Source organism: Rhamphochromis sp. 'chilingali' (assembly GCF_963969265.1).
Source record: "Rhamphochromis sp. 'chilingali' genome assembly, chromosome: 13".
Lineage (NCBI taxonomy): Eukaryota > Metazoa > Chordata > Actinopteri > Cichliformes > Cichlidae > Rhamphochromis > Rhamphochromis sp. 'chilingali'.
Window position 1 is genome coordinate 15,074,145 of NC_137940.1, and position 22,031 is coordinate 15,096,175.

Sequence of the window (22,031 nt, forward strand, 5' to 3'; positions counted from 1 at the left end):
TATGTGGAATTAGCTTAACTGGTGTGGTCTCAAGACAAAATAAGTGGTCAAAGCTGTCATCATGATATTTAACAGTGAGCTGCAGCACAAAATCTTTTTTTGGTGTTAAAAGGACACTATGGATGTGTGTTACCCCTCGAAAAACAGTGTGGCGGTTAAGTTAAATGAGAGGAGAAGGAAGAAGAATCAATATTGTTTTCTGTAAGGATGATCTTGTCAGTTAAAATTGGAAATTGTGTGAGGTCCTGAAGACTTCGACTCATATAGAGCAAATGATTTATCCATGTGAACATGCCGCTTGTCCCTTCTTTTCCCACAGTGAGATTGCAGCCTTTTATTAAAGTTGATATTACAGCTTTTAAGATTCCCATATTATAATTACTAGCATGAATAGCAGAGAAGGACTCAGTGCTAAACACAAGATAAGAACTGAAGAATTAAAGGACAGGGCCAAAGTTGTAGCATTATTGGTACATCTTTGAGCAATCAGTTTGCTCACTCTAACATTTTCCTCTCTCATTGCCAGAAATTTAACACCCCAACTATCCCAAATTTTACATTCAAATTTGCATGAAGGCAATCAAGACTTTTTTTTTTTATGAGCTGATTTGAACCATCTTAGGTATTTGTGCAGACATAACGCAACACCATAAAATGTCAGCTCATATCTTCTTTCAGATCTGCAGTGTATGACGTTTACCGTATTTTTCAGACCATAAGGTTCACTGGATTATAAGGCACATTAATTGAAACAAAATGGAAATTAATTGAAACAGAAAAGTCAAACTTTACTCAACTTCTTCTTGCTCCCTCCACTTCCGTACCCTTGATTCATTAATGTTGAATTCTCTGGCAGCTGCTCTATTCCCATGTTGTTGCAGTATATTAATGATTAACCTCGTATTTTGGATGGATTATCTCAGTTGTTCTCCTGACTTAAGTTTGGTCCATTTACAGCATCCTGCCATTGCATTTGTCTCTAACCATTGGGAACCCTCACGATAACTTTTATCGAGTGGGAAAAAGTTAGCATTCATCCTCCAGCTTCACTGTGTTTATGTTATGCTAACATAGTTGGGTCGCTAGCGATCACGTAGCACACCATTATATACCGGCTAGTCCAACTTCAGCATCCCTACAAAAGTCACTGCTGCTTAATTTTCTGTCTTCATTTATGTTGGAGGTGATAGCAGAGCTGTATGTTTTAATTTTTCAGAAATCTCTCAGTCAGAACATGCTATATGATGTTTAGGTGGAAACTAGCAAGCTAACTTCGTGCTAACTTCTAACGTCGTTAAATTTAATAAATTCTGTTTTCATGGATGCCTGGATTTTAAATGTAATTGTTACACCTGGTAAAGCACCAACACTGGTCATTTTATTAGAGATGAAAGAATTTAGACAGTTTTTAACTCTCAGTAATGTTGCAGGGTTCGTTTGACTTTGGGACCTGAAGCGGACGGAGTTTTGGACCCAGATTACTTTGCGAGGCTCCTGACTACGGTAGCTGTAATGATCCGACAATCCATCAAGAGGTGCGTCTTCGTAGTTTGTCAAAGTCGTACTAAAACATTTTTTGACAGATTTTTCAGTGCCATGTAGCACATAAAATCAGTTCAAGTTCAGTAAGCAATAGTGATGGGATTTCCGGCTCTTTTTAGAGAACCGGCTCTTTCAGCTCCGAACGGGCTCTTCAGGTTGTTTTGTTGCTTTAATTAATTTATTATTAACAATAATATAAAATTATGCACAAAAGGAATTACTAATGTAAAAAAAAAGTGGTTTTATTTGTTTATATATAAATATATGTGGTGGCCCCTAGAGACAACCCATATGGAAAAGATAATTATATAATGAAACTTGTATGTTTTGGATACTTACTAAAACAATGTATGAAAGTAATGAGAAAGTGGCCACTTTCATGAGTAATCACATATAAGTTTTTACTATTTCTTTTCCATATGGGAAAACACATACAAACTCCAAAAAGCACGTACAAATTCCAAAGCAAGTACAAACTCAAAACACATTCCTAGAGTTAACTGAACTTCCAAAACAGAGCTACCTAGATCACTTAAGGTCCCGAAGTCAAACGAACATCACTTAGAGTTAAAAACTGTCTAAATTCTTCCATCTTTAATAAAACGATCAGCGTTGCTGCTTTACCAGGTGTAACTAACGATGTTTAAAATCCAGGCATTCATGAAAACAGAATTCATTACATTTAACGGAGTTAGAAGTTAGCGGAAGTTAGCTCGCTAGTTACTTAAGCATGATATAGCATGTTCTGACTGAGAGATTTCTGAAAAAATTCAAACGTACAGCTCTGCTATCACTTCCAACATAAATGAAGACAGGAAGCTACACAGCAGTGACGTTTGTAGGGTTACTGAAGTTGGGCTAGCTGGTATTTAATGATATGCTACATGATCGCTAGCGACACAGCTATGTTAGCACAGACCTTTCCAAAGTGTGGGCAGAGCCATTGCAGGGGGGGGGGGGGGGGGTGGGTATGAAAAGGGGGGGACAAAACGCTTGGACACTGCTAGCACGGGGCGCCCACACAAACGCAAAGCAGTAGATGAAGCATCGCTGAATATGTTTCTAAACAAACTTCATTCTAAGCCAAAGACTAGAAAATACGGTGAAGCATATCTGCCCTTTGGTTTCACCTGCACAAGTGCCAAGGTAGGTCTCCCCTGCATAATTGGTTTTCCCTGTGTCGGGAGCATGCGCTGGGCTGTTCAAATCACGGACAAACAGTATCCTACATTCTTTAGTTCACAAACACTTGTTGTAATGACTAACTACTGCTGACATTTTGGAGATGTTAGCTCTTTATACAGTAAAGTTACAGTTCCCTCGGTTCAAATCACAGACAAACAGCATCCCACAGTTGTTTATGTTTTTAAACCCATTTTGCACAGAGAGGCATTTTTTGAAAAAAGTATTGATAGCAATGTTGAATATTATTACACAGGAAAAAAACAACTACACGTAAAATAATCACACCGTTGTGCCTTTGCTTTTGTAAATGGAGGGACAGTAACTGCATGTGTATATGTAAGCTTGTAAAAACTGAAGATAGTCAGATTAACAGTAACAGTATTTTGTCTCTATCTGCCATTCTGCAATTCATCTCACGTAAACAATAACGTGGCGCACAGCATGACGTAAAAAAAAGGCATATACCTTTGACGTTGCGTGATGAACTCTGTATTCCTTGTCCACACCAAAACGCAAAAAAGGAGTTTTATAAAATATCAGTTTTCCGTGATTCAAAACGCTGGTTAAGTGTGGACGAAACAGCTGCGTTTTAAAAAATACCCGTGTAGGTGTGGACGTAGCGTAAAAGAGTTAGTAGTTTATTGTATTACTGCCTGTAATTTTTAATTGTTTACTAAATGTTTGAGGTGTGAAATAAACCGCAATGGAGCAAAATATGGGTGTGTGTGGTTGGCAGATGTGTTTGTGTGTGCGCGCGTGCGGGGTAATTTTTCTTGTAAAACAAAGGGGGGGCCTAGCAAAAGAAGTTTGGGAACCACTGTGTTAGCATAACATAAACAGTGAAGCTGGAGGATGAACGCTAACACTTTTCCTCTCGATAAAAGTTAGCGTGAAGGTTCCTGATGGTTAGAGACAAATGCAATCGCATGGCAGGATGCTGTAAACAGACCAAACTTCAGTCAGGAGAACAACTGAGATAATCACTCCACAGTAGGAGGTTAGTCATTAATAATTAACAACACGGGAATAGAGCAGCTGTGATAGAATACAGCATTAACGAATCAATGGTACAGAAGTGGAGGAAGCAAGAAGAATGAGTTGAATAAAGTTTGATTTATCTGACTGCTTTGTTGCCTTATAGTCCCGTGCACCTTATGGTCCAAAAAATACATATGTAATCGATCCCTTAATTGATTAACTTAGGGACATGGATATTACTTTCAATGAGGAGAAGAGGAACAAGAAAACTAGAACACCTCCTTATGCTGTCTATAGAGAACACTCTATGGCATTTATTACAACACAACACATAACAGTCTCATCAGCAACTTCAATAATATGCAGAATGTTAACCACACTTATGAGACAAAAACCCAATATAATCCCCCCTTCAATCAGTCAGTTCAGTTTCCATATTAGTCCATTTATGTCTCTTGTCACAGTTCTACCTCCACCAACCACTCTGGTTTGGTGAGGAAAGGAAAAAAAAAAAGTAAAATATGGTGTTGAAGTAAAAAAGAATAATAATAAAATAAATTCAGAGCTCTGAGAAAAACTTTGTCAATCTACCCGGGTAGTGTGTGTGTGTGTGTGTGTGTGTGTGTGTGTGTGTGTGTGTGTGTGTGTGTGTGTGTGTGTGTGTGTGTGGATAAGCCCAGTGCTTATCTGCAAAGATGAGTAAAATCCTCGTTCGCCGTCCTTCTGGGTGGAGCGATACGTCTCTGGAAAAAGCCCCACTGGATTCGCCTTCCAATCGCCGATCGAGTATCCAGCAACTGTCTCTCGCACTATGTCTTAACACAGTAAAGAACAACTGGAAAAAAAAAAAAGGATGCGTGGTAAGCAAATCCTAATAGTCTGTAACTATAAAAACCTTAACACTTAGAAAAAAGGTTTTTATTCTCTTCGGTACTCCATGCGCTCGGTGTGTTCTTCTTCTAGCTTGCTGGCTATCTGCTCCGCTGCAGCTCTTCTTCTCGCCGCATAACGCAGCGCAGGACAACTATAGCGCCATCATTGCCCCCTGTTGGATAGAATTAGTACTGCATACATTAAACATTAAATCACTGGCTTGAACAGCAGTGGATAACCTTGAGAGGGTTACATTCTCCCCCCCCCCCTTAAGCCGCATGCATCCTTGCATGTGGAACTTTACACTGTTTCAGCAGTCCCGGGCATTAGTTGATCTACGCTGGGTACACTGTCGAGGGTGAAGCTTGGGTGAAAGCTTGGTCTAACCCAGAGAGAATGGAGTGCATGACTGTCACCAAAGGATTTCCCAACGTTGGATAAGTTAGCTTCTTTGGAGCTGATCTCTCCCTTGATGACCTCCTTAGTCCCACACCCTCTTTAAGATTAGGGACATCTTTAGAGAGATTTGGTTCTCCTTTTCTTTCTTCCTCCACAACTTTCATTTTGTTGCTCACTTTTGTAATCAATGTACGACTATCACCCAAACTGCGTGAGAGATCTTTAGATTGGCTGTCTTCAGCTGAACTGATCTCATGCAGCTGTGACCCCTGAACCTGGTCCTTCTCATCATCTCCGTTCTGGGTTGTCACTGGCTGGAATTCGTGAGCATCTGGATTTAGAGTAGAGAGCTCTGGACTCAACTCAGATTCAACTGTGTGAAGCTGATCTATCTGTCCCAAAATGTCTTCTGTAGCTGACTTTTCGTGGACTTTTATTCCAGCCAGTCTGTCTGTGACTGCAATCTGGTCGGCTTCTTGGAGTCCATCTTGCAATACATTAGGCTCGTTACAGGGTAGAGAATGAAGAGAGTAATACTCAACTTCATCTTCAGTGCACTCCTCATTGCTGGTTTCTGAAGAATCAGTCTCAAATGTGTCAACTGGTGGTGAGTTTGCAGGTTTAGACCATGACACTTTTACTTTGGGTGCTGTCTCTTCAACAGTGGGTGGGAGAAACCCACAAGGTAAGAGCAGATCTCTGTGTAGCACTCTTTCAGGCCCATCTGTTCCTTCAGGCACCACCACAAAAACAGGCGAGTCCTGAATCTGTCTGATCACAATGAACACGGTTCGGCTCCACCGATCAGCGATTTTGTGCTTTCCCCTGATGGCAATATTCCTTAAAAGGACTCTATCTCCCTTGGCAAGGGTGGATTCCCGCACTTTACTATCAAACCTCTGTTTGTTCCGGAAAGCACTCTTTTGACTGTGCTCAATGGCTAACTGGTAGCTTTCTGAGAGACTCTTTCTCAACTTTTTGATATATTCAGAGTGAGAGAGGCTGCTGGATCTTTCAGGGCATAGGCCAAATGCAATGTCAATTGGGAGCCTCGGTTGTCTGCCAAACATCAACTGGTGGGGAGTGAAACCTGTGGTATCATTCCTTGTACAGTTGTACGCATGTACTAAAGGCTGCACAAAATCTCTCCACCGAACTTTATCTTCTTCCTCCAGCGTCCCTAGCATTTGAAGAAGCGTTCTATTGAACCGCTCGACAGGATTGCCGCGGGGATGGTAGGGCGTGGTCCTCGTCTTTTTTTTATCCCAAGCAGCGAGCAAAGATCTTTGATCAAGGCAGACTCAAAATCACGACCCTGGTCGCTGTGCAACCTCTCAGGAAATCCATAATGGATTAAAAAATTGCTCCACAAGGCCTTTGCCACAGTCTTTGCTTTTTGATCAGGAGTCTGAACTGCAACTGCATATTTAGTGAAATGGTCTGTTATGACCAAGATGTTTTTAGTTCCTCTCTCATCTGGTTCCAATGTAAGGTAGTCCATACAGACCAACTGCAAGGGACGATTAGCTTTTATGTTTACCAAAGGAGCACTCCTTTCAACTGGTGCCTTTCTTCTGAGACACCTTTCACATATCCTGACCTTGTCATTTACATCGATGGTCATGCGGGGCCAATAGAACCGAGCTTGGACTAAGTCCAGAGTCCTATCAACACCCAGATGGCCCACAGCATTGTGGAGCTGGTCAAGGGCAACTTCTCTGTAACTTTGCGGAAGAACGAGCTGATACATGGGTTCCCCTTGAATGATGCGTTTTCGGTATAAGACCTCATCCATTACAACTAACTGATCCATTATTCTTGTCATTAACTGAAATTCTCTGTCTTCGTGCCTTCTTGCCTTGTAGGAGAGACGTTTTCCGGCAAATACAAGAGTCATTACTCTGCTGACGACTGGATCTGATTTCTGCTCACGTGCCCAATCGGGAAGAGACATTTGCGGCAGGGGGCATGACCCAGCTACATCAGTTTGACAGAAATCTGCTGGTATTGCAGAGGTTCCAATAGCCAAACATTCTACTCGTGCAGGCGATGGCACCGCTGCCTCCTCCTCGAGAGTTGAAGAACACTGATGTCTCTCGCATACTGCCTTTACTGCCTCAGTTGGAAAATCTGGCCCTTTGTTGCGGTGTAAGAGCTGTGCAATAAAGCTTTCAATGTGATTTTCCTCATCAGTAGGACTCTGATCAGAGGCATCACAGTCATGTGGATGCGGACGTCTGGAAAGCCCGTCAGCTTCTTGGTTGTTCTTCCCAGCTCTATACTGGATGTCAAAATCAAAACTGGAAAGAGCTGCCAACCAACGATGACCTACTGCATCCAACTTCGCAGAGGTTAAGACATATGTGAGTGGGTTATTGTCTGTCACCACTGTAAATTTTGCTCCATAGAGATAGTCAAAAAACTTCTCGGTGACGGCCCACTTCAGAGACAAGAACTCAAGCTTGTGTGCAGGGTACCTTTGCTCGGACCTGGAGAGGCCCCTACTGGCATAGGCAATGACCCTTAACTTGCTCTCCTGTTCTTGATATAAGGCTGCACCGAGTCCATGGGTGCTTGCATCAGTATGCACAATATAATGTTTCTTAGGATCGGCAAACCCAAGAACAGGGGCTGTTGTGAGCTTGTGAATCAATGTCTTAACACTTAATCCCCCGCGGGGGATTAAGTGGCTGGGGTCCAATTGCCATTAAATGGCTTTTTGAGATCCACACTTGTAGAAACTTTATGGGTTCGGCCAGACAGACTGGATTTTCTCTTTGGTGGGAGGTAACCAGCTGTTAAGTCATTAAGGGGTCTTGCGATCTTGGAATAGTCTTTTATAAACCTCCTATAATATCCAGCGAACCCAAGGAAAGAATTGAGCTCCTTGATGTTAGCTGGTCTTGGCCAGGTAGTGAGGGCAGCTATTTTTGCTGGATCTGTTTTGACCCCTTCTGAGGATACAACATGGCCGAGATATTGGACAGATGTCCTGAAGAACTGGCATTTCTCTGGCGACAACTTTAAACCAAATTCTTTCATCCAGTGGAGGACCTTCAGCAGTCGTTCCTCATGCTCCTCAAGTGTCGCAGAGAAAACGATGACATCATCAAGAAAAACCAAGACTTCACTCAAATTCATGCTGCCCATACACTTTTCCATGACTCTCTGAAAAGTACTGGGAGCATTTGTCACTCCTTGGGGCATTCTGTTAAACTCCCAGAATCCCATGGGTGTCACGAAAGCAGTCTTACATTTCTCTTCTTCCTCGACTTCCACTTGATAATAGCCGGATTTCAGATCCAGGATGGAGAACCACTTGGACCCAGTCAAAGCCAAGAAAGATTCCTCAATGTTGGGCAAAGCGTAGGCGTCTTTGATGGTCTTACTGTTCAGTTTGCGATAATCTGATGTTGCCATTTCTTTTCTTGACCACAACAATGGGAGAGGCACAGGGGCTCTCTGACTCACGTATGATGTTTGCATCTTGAAGCTCTTTTAAATGTAGTCTGACTGCCTCGTAGTCGGAAGGATGGATGGGTCTGGGCCTTTGTTTAAATGGAGATGGGTCTGAGAGTCGAATTCTGTGCTTAATCTGAGTAGTGTGGCCATAGTCGAGATCATGAAGAGCAAAAACTTCAGGAACTGAGTTTAATTTCTTTGTTATTCTCTCTTTCCACTCCTCAGACAAGCTTGACTCGGCAAAGTCAAAGGTGAGTGTCCCTGTGTCAGACACAGATACAGAGTTGCATGCAGCTGTAGCTGGAACCGACGGATATTGGTCACCTGACAGAGTTTTGACAGTTCTTTCAGTCAAGGATGACACAGCTTTTGGAAGGATGAGTTCTGCAATAACCTGGCCAGCAGGTATTTTAATATCATGTGCTGTGTCATTTTTAACTAGAACCGGGACCTTAAATGATGAACATAAAGGCCGTGTCATTACAAAACTGCAAAACAAGAGTCCACCAGGCAAGGTTGACTCTAGAGGCTCAACCATCAGGGTTGTGTCAGATGTTGTTGTGACCTTCCTTGCATATCCATTCAAGGCCATTTTTCCCCTGCAGGAACAGTAATGTACTTTTTGCTCTGCAGCTTTACTTTCCCCACTCTGCCATTGTCTTGACAGGTTTTGAACCTGTGATAGAGATGCTTCACCAGTGGAGAGTGAGGGATGTTTTTTTTCCTGTAAGACATGATTTGGCTGAGCTTTTCCTAAGCCAACTGTTTCATACAAAATATCCAGGGTATTAGTCCATATCAGCAAGGGCACTTCCATGTTTGTCCTGTGATGGGGAACTACAAGAATAAGCGTGTCAACTTCAGCTGATTTCCCCATGACACTTTCAGGGAAATGGATGGTTGTGGATATGTATCCCAGATAAGGCACTTCCTGACCACCAGCACCTTCAATGTCCAGCAGATCCTGGATGGGAAAGATTTTCTGACTGGAAAGGTTCCTGTCATAAAAGGACTTTGATACTGTGGTTACTTGGGAACCTGAATCAAGTAGACTGTTACACTGACTCCCTTCAATGGAGACTGCTGTAGTACACTTTGGGCCAATAAGTCTTTTTGGAAGACAGTCACAGAGTAATTGGGCTTGGGAATGGCTTTCACATGTGACTTTTTCTTTGTCCTGAAATCTTATGGGACATCCTGGCTCATTCTTGGGTGCAGTCAGTCCCTCCACTGCGACCCGGTCCAGTTTAAATGACCATATTTGGTTTCCCACTCTCTTTGCCTCTCCCTCAACTCCTTGTATTTCTGATCAACCAAGATCTTATTTGGAGGACCTTCACACTCTCTGGCTATATGTCCATCATTACCGCACTTGAAACAGAACCAAGGTTTTGGTCTGGGTTTAGGTGCCATTTGTTGGGCTTGTACTGCAACTGGAGTTATACTAGCGGAGGCATTTAGTGTGGGATTTCTCTTTTCAGCATGTTTTTGTTTCCTTTGCTCTTTCTTTTTGTTAAGTTGCATTTTTAACTCAGTTACCTGCTTCCTCAAGTCCGCTGTTTCAGTGATGTATGTCTGAAGTACACTGGTATTCTCATCATGCGTGGAAGACATGTCTGGGACCAGCTGCATGTTTACGGATGATTTAGCTTTTGCACCCCCTAAATGTCGGTTCATTCGATCAAATTTTGCAGCCCTTCTATCTTCTTCAGTCCGTAACTGTAGAAGAAAATCAGAGAAATTAGGAGCTGTATCTGAATTCAGTTCACACTGCAATGCTAAGATGAGGGACTGATCCCAGCAGCTGCGGCGAAACTGTCTCAGCAAGTGTTTCCCAGTCTCTGAACTCCTCACACCACCCCTCTGTGCAGCTGTAGTGAGCAACACCTGCAACCGCTGAAGATACTCAGATGCCTTTTCCCCTGTGTTCTGGTGGGTATTCAGAAACCTTGCGAAAATTTCTTCCCCATCCTCAACTAATCCATAAGCTGAGCCAAGAAGCTTGACATATTCACGAGGAGCTACATGTGGGCCAAGCTGCCTCACCAAGTCAGAAGCTGGGGGGAGTAAGCTCTCAAGAATCTTACATCTTACATCAAGTGGGAGATTATCTTGAATCATGAGTTCCACATGAAGTGACCACGTCTCAAAATCTACTTCATTTTGGGGTTTGGGAACTCTTCCTGAAAATGGGCGAAGACCTTTAGAGCCCTGACTTGGAGTGGGAGGGGCATCGCTTTTGATGACATGCTCCACGATTATCTTTTGGACTTCAGGAGGGTTGTACACATCACTGTCTAATGTTAGTTGAGAGACAGGGTGAGTTGGCTTGGAGACCGTTCTCTGTCCTTTTACTTTAGAAGTGGTTTCGGCTACAACCTCTTCAATCTCTTTATTCTTTGCAGTCTGTCTACGTAGCAGGGGTGTCCAACTATTATCAGAATCTGGTTCATTTTCTGAGCCCGAACTGTCACTTTGTTGGCGTGGGCAAAGTGTGGGTGACATTGTCTTTGAAGACTGAGCAGTTTTACAGGCACCATCTACAGTATACCACTAGAATATGTAGTCACTTGCAAAAATTGTCACACCCCTGTTTTTTTTTCCCCCTCAGGCTTAACCAGAAGAGGTTTTTAAAAGAGGTATATAGTTGGACATCTCGGACTTATGCCTTTCAGTGCATTGCAGCTTACAACAAAGGTGAGGATTAAGATTAGCCTGAGGGAAAGCAGTCAACACATGGACCTCACAATCTCAGCAAGAGATTGTGTGTGTGTGTGTGTGTGACAGTTACACTCATCTCCTCTGTGAGGGCATCATGTCATAGACCCATACGCAGTTGGATGCATTTTGGAGACTATAACAGTCATGTCTTCTGTAATGCTATGCAATTGAAACAGACATTAAGGTCATGCTTTAAGGAGAAGCTATGAAAGAAAAAAAATCTTTTTATAGTCTTTGAGGTCAGTTGTGGAGCAATGCCTGAGCATATGATAGACTCTGATTTGTTGCAGTGTGTTTGCCTCATACTGCCCTTTAGAGCATCTGTCTCTGAAATCACTTAATTATCCCACACATAATCAGAAGTAATTTTTTTCAGAATTGCGACTGTTATATAAGCAGTTATTTCTATACCTGACAGATTATAAAGATTCTTACTGTAAGGGCAAAACAATGCCTCAAGTGCTTCCAGTTATTTCGTCTCACTTTCCTGTCTGGACCTGGTGTAGGAATTTGTTGCATTATGTTGATATCTGCTGATTCTCAGCACCTTGTACATTTAACAGTTTAGCATACATTGTTGTGAAAAATCCCCCCTTTTCTGATTTCTTAGCTTTTTTGCACATTTGTCACACTTAAATACTTCAGATGATTAAACAAATTTTAATATTTGACAAAGATAACCCAAGTAAGTACAAAAAAGAATTTGATGAATTAAATGAGCGTTTAATTCGATATGGTGAAAAAAACCCACTATCCAAAAGCAACCCTGGGCCTGTGTGAAAAAGTAACCGCCATTTCTAAGGTTTTTAGACTCAAACCATGGTGACAGCCATTATCCACAAACGGAGAAAACTTGGAACAGTGGTGATCCTTCCCGAAAGTGGATGGCCTAAAAACTACTCCAAGAATGCTTCTCAAACTCATCCAGTAGGTCCCAAAATCACCCAGAATAACATCTAAAGAACTTGCAGGCCTCAATTGCCTCAGTGTAGGTCAGAGTTCATGACTCAAGAATAAGAAACAGATCGAGCAAAAATGGCATCTATGAGAGAACGGAAAACACTGCTAACCAAAAAGAACACAAAGGCTCATCTCACATTAGCCAAAAAGCAAAACCTCAATGAGCCCCAAGACTTTTGCAGAAGTATTTCATGGACTCACAGGAAAAAAGTTGAACTTCCTGAAATGTTTGTGTCATATTACATCTGGCAAAATATAACACAACATTTCATCAAAAGAATCTCACAAAATACAACAGTCAAACATGGCTGATTTGCTGTTTCAGGACAAGGAATTACACCTATGTGTAACTCTAGTCCACCTCTGAAAACTTTAAAATATTAAATAAATATAGATGTTTTGGAGTGACCAATTCAAAGTAGAAACTTAAATAAGATTGAGATGTTGCAGCAAGAACTCCACTGGGACGGAGCTCTTGTTGCCAAGGGTGACACAACCTACCTTTTTCACTGGTAGGTTTGGATAATATTTGTAATTTATTAATTAAATATAGCTCTGATTGTCTTTGTCTAATTTGTTCTAAAATTTGTTTGATGACCTGAAACATTTAAGTGTGACAAATATGCAAAAAACTAAATGAGGAAAGGGCAAATCCTTTTTTCACGGTACTGTATAACTGTTGAGCTTTACACAACTGGATAAAAAGCATTATACAGCAGTAGAGACACTGAGAAGCCATTTGTCTATAACTCTTTAAACTGTATTGTGTTCAATTTACATGATGTCAAAATGCAAAATAGGTAAGTAAATACAAGGCTAAATACTAAAAAACTAAGCACAGAACTAGTGCTTTGAGTGTTCCAAGGTTTTCATCACTGATGTTGGCAAAGTGACAAAGTCACAACAAAAGCACAAACAAGTAAATCCTCCACATTCCACCACATCTGTTGTCAGCTTTGTTAGTTTGGTACGGAATTCACATACAAAAGACTAAACAATGAGATGATGTTCAAGAGGCCACAAAATCAAGCTCAAACGATATCTTTTACTCCACATCCACATGTTTGCTTTGCAACCCTCCTCTATCCCAAAACATCTCATCCCAACACTCTCTCCGTTTAAGCTGAGTCCAACTTCATTTATGATATATCTGTTTTCACCACTGACTTGTGAGGTGTGCTCTTAATTTTCCTTTGCTGCAGTGCATGGTGATGTCCAATGATTTACATTTCCATTGTAAATGATAACCACACAGATTTAAAAGCAACTCTTTTCTGCTTTCAGCACCAAGAAACGCGTGATGTTTTTTACAGATACAACAGAAGTAACCGAGTGATTGTACATAAACTGACAAATATGAGTTAATGAACTTAAGCAGGGTGTTTGTTTGAGAACAAACGTATCAATGGAGATTGCTCCAGAGGTGATATTTTCTCCCATTAGCAATTAGACAAGTTTTCGTATCCAATTTTCTTTTTCTTCTGAAGGCTGAACACACTCACTATGGACAACTTGGATACTGAAATTACCAGGATATTTCAGACAAAGTCTTATGGTGGGGAACAGAAGGAAATTTATCCGAAAGAATCAGAAGTCTCATGCAAGGTTTTTTTTTTGTTCGTTTTTTTAAAAAGAAGCTATATGTAAACTTTGAAAGCTAGTTGCAGGGTTACATGTCAATAATTGAAAAGTGCACCAAACACTGTTCCTTGATTCACAGCTTTCTTATGCATCTGCTTAATAATCAAACAGTGAAGGTATAAAAGTTCATCAGTCTACTGGTTGATTGCCAATCCTGTCACATTTTTCACATATGGTCCATTTGTGTTCATTTAATATCAGCTACTCCAGTAGAGTTGTCATATTTCCATAGGTTTGTTTAACTAGACAAAATGACCAATAAGCATAAATGCAAATAAATTGGTATCATGCAGAAGGACACATTTAAGGTTGGCTTTAGCGCTATCGAAGAGTAGTCTCCAATTACAAAGAATGAAATAAGTTCATTCTCATAATACCTATAATAAGAAAATTTGGTCGCTGGAGCCAGGGGGCATTTCTCGAAGACCTAAGCAAGTCAGCTGCTTCCTTTGGCAGATCAAACTCTCATAGTCATGTAATACTGGCTGAGTGAGGATCCATATTCTACCAGCTCATCTGTCCCCCAGTAATTCAAAGTCCTCATTGCAAGACTTTTGTGGATCTGGAAAGAAAAAAAAATTAGACTCTTGGCTCTTGTAAATTAAGCCAGTAGAAAGGGGAGGTGGTATTTAATAGTGATGGGATTTCCGTCTCTTTTTAGAGAACCGGCTCTTTTGGCTCTCCTCACTAAAAAGAGCTGGCTCTTTCGGCTCCGAGCCGGCTCTTCAGGTTGTTTTGCTGCTTTAATAAATTTATTATTAACAATAATATAAAATTATTCACAAAATGAATTACTAATGTTAAAAAAAAAGTGGTTTTATTTATATATGTTTATATATAAATATATACAGTGGCCCCTAGAAACAAAAAACGTACAAACTCCAAAACACATTTCTAGTGTTAACTGAACTTCCAAAACAGAGCTACTTAGATCACTTAAATTACACAATTGAAAGCATATGTGTATTGTTTGTGTATTTATACACAAGCACTCATATATATTCAAATAATTTAAAAAAAAAAAAGTTCATTTACCTGTTACTACCACACACCAAATCCGGTCGTTGGTACTTGCTGGCTTGTGTAAACACTAGGTAACAAAAACTCAACACTGCGCCTAGCATCCTGGAGCACTTCTGTTGTCTTTTGTACGTGTTTTGGAGTTTTTACGTGCTTCTGAGCTTTTATGTGTTTTGGAGTTTTTACGTGCTTCTGAGTTTTGGAGTTTGTACGCGCTTCAGGGTTTGTACGTGTTTTGAAGTTTGTACGTGCTTTGTCTCTAGGGGCCATCGTAAATATACTTTTCTTTATTCACTCCACATAAAATGTAATAAATCATATAATACAAAAACCAACTAGTCACAGTTCAACTTTTAACTATTTAAATTTTCAGCTTTTTCCTTTTAAACAAATTTAAAATGAAACAACACAAAACACTGCAAACCACAACACAATTAAATATAAATTAAAATATGAAAACAAAAAGACCATGCATATTCTCTGTCATTTAGGCCTGCATGAATAAACGTTCTGAATCCTTTATCATCCGCAACTGAAAATAGTTGTGGATGATTACTATACCTTTCTAATGTGACGTTGTTGTCTCTGGCTCCCTTTCTCTGTCTCTCCCTCCCGCTCTGTTCCTGTGCTACTGACAATGTAACTACCGCCCCCCGCACAAAGCTCGCATGCGGAGTGAAGCTGAAAAAAACTGCGAGAGAGAGGGTGAGAGAAAGAAAAAAAGAAAAAAACAAAACCCACAGCTCACGATAAGGAGCCGCCTCGTGTCCTTCGCGTCACAGATCTGGCACTAAGAGCCATTTCGTTCACGAATACACATCACTAGTAAGCACAAGCAGAATTCGTACATACAGTGGGGCAAAGAAGTATTTAGTCAGCCACCGATTGTGCAAGTTCCCCCACTTAAAATGATGACAGAGGTCAGTAATTTGCACCAGAGGTACACTTCAACTGTGAGAGACAGAATGTGAAAAAAAAATCCATGAATCCACATGGTAGGATTTGTAAAGAATTTATTCGTAAATTAGGGTGGAAAATAAGTATTTGGTCACCTCAAACAAGGAAAATCTCTGGCTCTCACAGACCTGTAACGTCTTCTGTAAGAAGCTTTTCTGTCCCTCACTCGTTACCTGTATGAATGGCACTTGTTTGAACTCATCATCTGTATAAAAGACACCTGTCCACAGCCTCAAACAGTCAGACTCCAAACTCCGCCATGGCCAAGACCAAAGAGCTTTCGAAGGACACCAGGAAAAGTATTGTAGACGTGAACCAGACTGGGAAGAGTGAATCTACAATAGGCAAGCAGCTTGGTGTGAAAAAATCAACTGTGGGAGCAATCATCAGAAAATGGAAGACATACAAGACCACTGATAATCTCCCTCGATCTGGGGCTCCACGCAAGATCTCATCCCGTGGGGTCAAAATGATCATGAGAACGGTGAGCAAAGATCCCAGAACCACACGGGGGGGACCTGGTGAATGACCTGCAGAGAGCTGGGACCAAAGTAACAAAGGTCACCATCAGTAACACACTACAACGGCAGGGAATCAAATCCCGCAGTGCCAGACGTGTCCCGCTGCTGAAGCCAGTGCATGTCCAGGCCCGTCTGAAGTTTGCCAGAGAGCACATGGATGATACAGCAGAGGATTGGGAGAATGTCATGTGGTCAGATGAAACCAAAGTAGAACTTTTTGGTATAAACTCAACTCGTCGTGTTTGGAGGAAGAAGAATACTGAGTTGCATCCCAAGAACACCATACCTACTGTGAAGCATGGGGGTGGAAACATCATGCTATGGGGCTGTTTTTCTGCCAAGGGGACAGGACGACTGATCCGTGTTAAGGACAGAATGAATGGGGCCATGTATCGTGAGATTTTGAGCCAAAACCTCCTTCCATCAGTGAGAACTTTGAAGATGAAACGAGGCTGGGTCTTCCAACATGACAATGATCCGAAACACACTGCCCGGGCAACAAAGGAGTGGCTCCGTAAGAAGCATTTGAAAGTCCTGGAGTGGCCTAGCCAGTCTCCAGACCTCAACCCCATAGAAAATCTGTGGCGGGAGTTGAAAGTCCGTGTTGCTCGGCGACAGCCCCAAAACATCACTGCTCTCGAGAAGATCTGCATGGAGGAATGGGCCAAAATACCAGCTACTGTGTGTGCAAACCTGGTAAAGACCTATAGTAAACGTTTGACCTCTGTTATTGCCAACAAAGGTTATGTTACAAAGTATTGAGTTGTATTTTTGTTATTGACCAAATACTTATTTTCCACCCTGATTTACGAATAAATTCTTTACAAATCCTACCATGTGGATTCATGGATTTTTTTTTCACATTCTGTCTCTCACAGTTGAAGTGTACCTCTGGTGCAAATTACTGACCTCTGTCATCATTTTAGGTGGGGGAACTTGCACAATCGGTGGCTGACTAAATACTTTTTTGCCCCACTGTAAGGTGCACCAGGATATAAGGCGCACTGTCGATTTTTGTTCCTGTGCTACTGCGAGTGCAACTACCCCCCCTCCCCCTCTTCCCAGCGCAAAACACAAGGCTCGCTTCCCGAGTGAAGCAGAAAAAATGTGCGAGAGAGGATGAGAGAAGGAAAAAAAAAACAACCGACGGCTCGCGATAAGGAGCCGGCTTGCGTCGTTCACATCAAAGATTCGGCTCTAAGAGCCATTTTGTTCGCGACCGACACATCACTAGTATTTAAGTCTTTTTACTGATGGCAGGTTATGGTAAGTAACAGATGATTTCGTTTTGGAACTGTATCCAGAAACTGACTCAAGTAGTGATTCTGTGGCTCCCTTCATAACATACTATTCTTTCTCCTTTGCTTAGTCCAGGCTTGGTGGTCAAACTGAATGAGGTGCATGTGGCTTGTCTTGGTCACCCAGTTTTACACTTAAGCAAAATATGTATTTTTCCCAAAAGGTGTTGTTGTTGTTGCTGTTTCACTACATTGAAACATCCACAGATGTAGTACAAAACATCAGAATCATGTTTGCAAATGCCACTTGTGGAAAAAAACATCAGATCCATCGATCACTTGTCATTGAGGGGGTGGAGCCTATCCCACTAACTATAGGCCAATAGGCAGGATAGACCCCTGGACAGGTCAGAAAAAAAGAAAAATGGTATTCAGAAAATTAGAATTTATTTATTTATTTTTAGTATTTGAACAAAAACATGGTGCATAGCCATGACTAAAACTGGGCATGCTTTCCTGTTTAGGACTTCAGCTTCATGTGTAGAAAAATTGAAAAAATAGCCAGAAATGATTCAAACTAACATAACTGCATAATTACCCTGTAAATCAATGACATCCAATAAATCATAGCTTAACCTCTTTAGTCACCCTGGAAGGATTTTAAACAGCACTTCTCACATGCTTTGCTAAATGCCAGCTGAAATTACTTTCTTTTTTGTTTTTTTTAATGAAAGGCCTTCTTCCTTTTGGAGTGTGAAAGCAATCTGAACTCTGATCACGTTCAGCAGCTCAGAATCTCATCGCAAAAATCTGTCTGCTTCCAACTCAATGGCCTGGTTGAATAGTGGCAAGTTATTATAAAAGGAGCTCCAATGTTGTCTCAGAAGATGCGATGATTATCTGAGTGTGTGTTTGTATTGTTTGTGTGTGCACACACACTGATGACTAATGCGGCTATTTGACTGTGGAGTTAAATCATTCGGATCTTTACCATGTTCACACGTGAGAATATGTAGAGAGCTACAGTTAATGCATGGTTAACTACATAAACAAGCAGTGTACAGCTGGCCGCCGCACTGTCTGTGTATGTCTAGCAGACTGCTTGTTTGTGTGTTGGGGTGGTCATGATTTATAGCAAATATTACCACGACTCATAGAGGGGGAGGAAAAAGGAGGAGGAGAAAGAAGGAGGAAGAAAGTGAAAGAATAAAGAAGAGGACTGAAACAAAGAAAAGCAGGTCATGGAGAAAAGGAGGAGAGAAAGTAAGGTACAAGAGAGCAAGGTATAGACGTGCAGGAAGAGAGGGGGGGGGATGAGGCGCAGAGAGATAGAGATGAGGGATGAAGGCTTTTGCAATCTCACCCATGACTAAGATCAATGTAACCTTTCTGTCTGCCTCTGATTCAGTTGTGTGTGTGTGTGTGTGTGTGTGTGTGTGTGTGTGTGTGTGTGTGTGTGTGTGTGTGTGTGTGTGAGAGAGAGATTAAATCTTTGAGCACACTTGCTGTCACTGTATCAAACACATGTGTGTCTGTGTGAATGTGTCTTGATCCGCTCGCAGGTTTGTCAGACTGTGTCTGTGCATGTGAGTGAACAGGGTACAACAGGCGACACCAGAAGGTTAAGCGACGCATCCTGGAGGACACTTGCCTTAAGGTGACACACACTGATCTTAATACAGAGGAGAGGTGGAGCAGGACAGTTAGTGAGATGAAAGACGATGGACATAGGGGAGAAATGGAGGGGAACAGAAGGTAGCAGGGATATTAGTTGGATGTTAGAGGAAGCAGGAAAGACCTAGCTGAAGATGGATTAACATGGAGTTGAGTATCAGGATGACTGTAAAAGCCTTGGACACTCATGAACATGAGAAGAGAGCGTTTTAAATTAATGACAGTGTTTCTACCAACTTTTTCAAGCAGCATTCACAGGTAGCAAGCAGGCTATAATGTAGTAATTCTCAAATAAATGGATATAACTGTATAGCATTACAGATGCTTGAGATAATTGACTTGCTAGCATGTTCAGGAGTGTTTTAAATTTTCACTGTAATGTTAGCTGAATAGCAGGAATTATACACGTTTCAGGATCCATATATATATATATATATATATATATATATATATATATATATATATATATATATATATATATATATATATATATATATATATATATAAAACACCCAGCACGCCCCTGCGGGCGGTTTATCCTTCAAGCTCGGGTCCTCTACCAGAGGCCTGGGAGCTTGAGGGTCCTGCGCAGTATCTTAGCTGTTCCCAGGACTGCGCTCTTCTGGACAGAGATCTCCGATGTTGTTCCCGGGATCTGCTGGAGCCACTCGCCTAGCTTGGGAGTCACCGCACCTAGTGCTCCGATTACCACGGGGACCACCGTTACCTTCACCCTCCACATCCTCTCGAGCTCTTCTCTGAGCCCTTGGTATTTCTCCAGCTTCTCGTGTTCCTTCTTCCTGATATTGCTGTCATTCGCTACATCGATCACTACGGCCGTCTTCTTCTGTTTGTCTACCACCACTATGTCCGGTTGGTTAGCCACCACCATTTTGTCCGTCTGTATCTGGAAGTCCCACAGGATCTTAGCTCGGTCATTCTCCACCACCCTTGGGGGCATCTCCCATTTTGACCTTTTGACTTCCAGGTTATACTCGGCACAGATGTTCCTGTACACTATGCCGGCCACTTGGTTATAGCGTTCCATGTATGCCTTGCCTGCTAGCATCTTGCACCCTGCTGTTATGTGCTGGATTGTCTCTGGGGCATCTTTACACAGCCTGCACCTGGGGTCTTGCCTGGTGTGATAGACCCCAGCCTCTATGGATCTTGTACTCAGAGCTTGTTCTTGTGCTGCCATGATTAGTGCCGCTGTGCTGTCTTTTAGTCCAGCTTTGTCCAGCCACTGGTAGGATTTCTGGATATCAGCCCCCTCCTCTATCTGCCGGTGGTACATACCGTGCAGGGCCCTGTCCTTCCATGATGGTTCCTCGTCTCCCTCCTCTTTCTTGGGTTTCTGCTGCCTGAGGTATTCACTGAGCACTCTGTCAGTTGGGGCCATCTTCCCAATGTATTCTTGGATGTTCGTTGTCTCATCCTGGACTGTGGTGCCGACACTAACCAGTCCCCGGCCCCTTTCCTTCCGCTTAGCGTACACCCTCAGGGTGCTGGACTTGGGGTGAAACCCTCCATGCATGGTAAGGAGCTTTCTTGTCTTTATGTCAGTGGCTTCTATCTCCTCCTTTGACCAGCCTATTACCCCAGCAGGGTACCTGATCACGGGCAGGGCGTAGGTGTTGATTGCCCGGATCTTGTTCTTACCGTTCAGCTGACTCCTCAGGACTTGCCTGACCCTCTGCAGGTACTTGTTGGTTGCAGCCTTTCTAGCGGCCTCTTCATGGTTCCCATTTGCCTGCGGGATCCCCAGGTACTTGTAACTGTCCTCTATGTCTGCAATGTTGCCTTCTGGTAGTTCAATCCCCTCAGTTCTGACTACCTTCCCTCTCTTTGTTACCATTCGACTACACTTCTCCAGTCCGAACAACATTCCAATGTCATTGCTGTATAGCCTGGTAGTGTGGATCAGTGAATCGATGTCTCGTTCACTCTTGGCATACAGCTTGATGTCATCCATGTACAGGAGGTGGCTGACAACTGCTCCGTTCCGTAGTCGGTATCCGTAGCCAGTCTTGTTAATGATCTCACTGAGGGGGTTCAGGCCTATGCAGAACAGCAGTGGGGACAGAGCATCTCCTTGGTAGATCCCGCACTTGATGGTGACTTGTGCTATGGGCTTGGAGTTGGCCTCTAGTGTTGTACGCCACATCCCCATTGAGTTCCTGATGAAGGCTCTTAGCTCTTCATGTAGCCCCTTCCGCCAGGGTTACTTGCGTAGTAGCATTCCTGTTTTCGTCTCTTGCCCACCGATGCCTTCTTGTTCCAGTAGCCCACTTGTCGTCAGGGTGCCCTGGTTCCTCAACACCTGACGCGGACCTTGTTGATCCGGGCGACGTCCGAGCCGGCATGCCTTCATATTTATCTGTCTCGCTCATGTCTGCGGTAGGTTCGCTCAGCATAGGGGGTCTAGCCTTAGGACCCTTACTGGATACAGACGCCCCAGGCAGGAATCGAACTTGCGATCCTCTGCTCCAAAGGCGTGTAGTCTAACCACTATATATATATATATATATATATATATATATATATATATATATATATATATATATATATATATATATTAGGGGTGCAACGATACACAAAATTCACGGTTCGGTTCGATACTTTGGTGTCACGGTTCGATATTTTTTCGATACAAAAAAAATGTTCATGCCTTTTTAATTTGTCATTTATTAAAATTATAAATATATATTTTAACTCAAAAGTACAGTTTTTAAATTTAACCCTAACCCTTGTGCGTGTTTTTTATTTTGACAGCGAATGCGCACCTGCGGACCACTTATGTGCAGCCCTGGTTATTTAGCTCATCATATTGCAGCCACAGAAATTATTTTGTCCATGA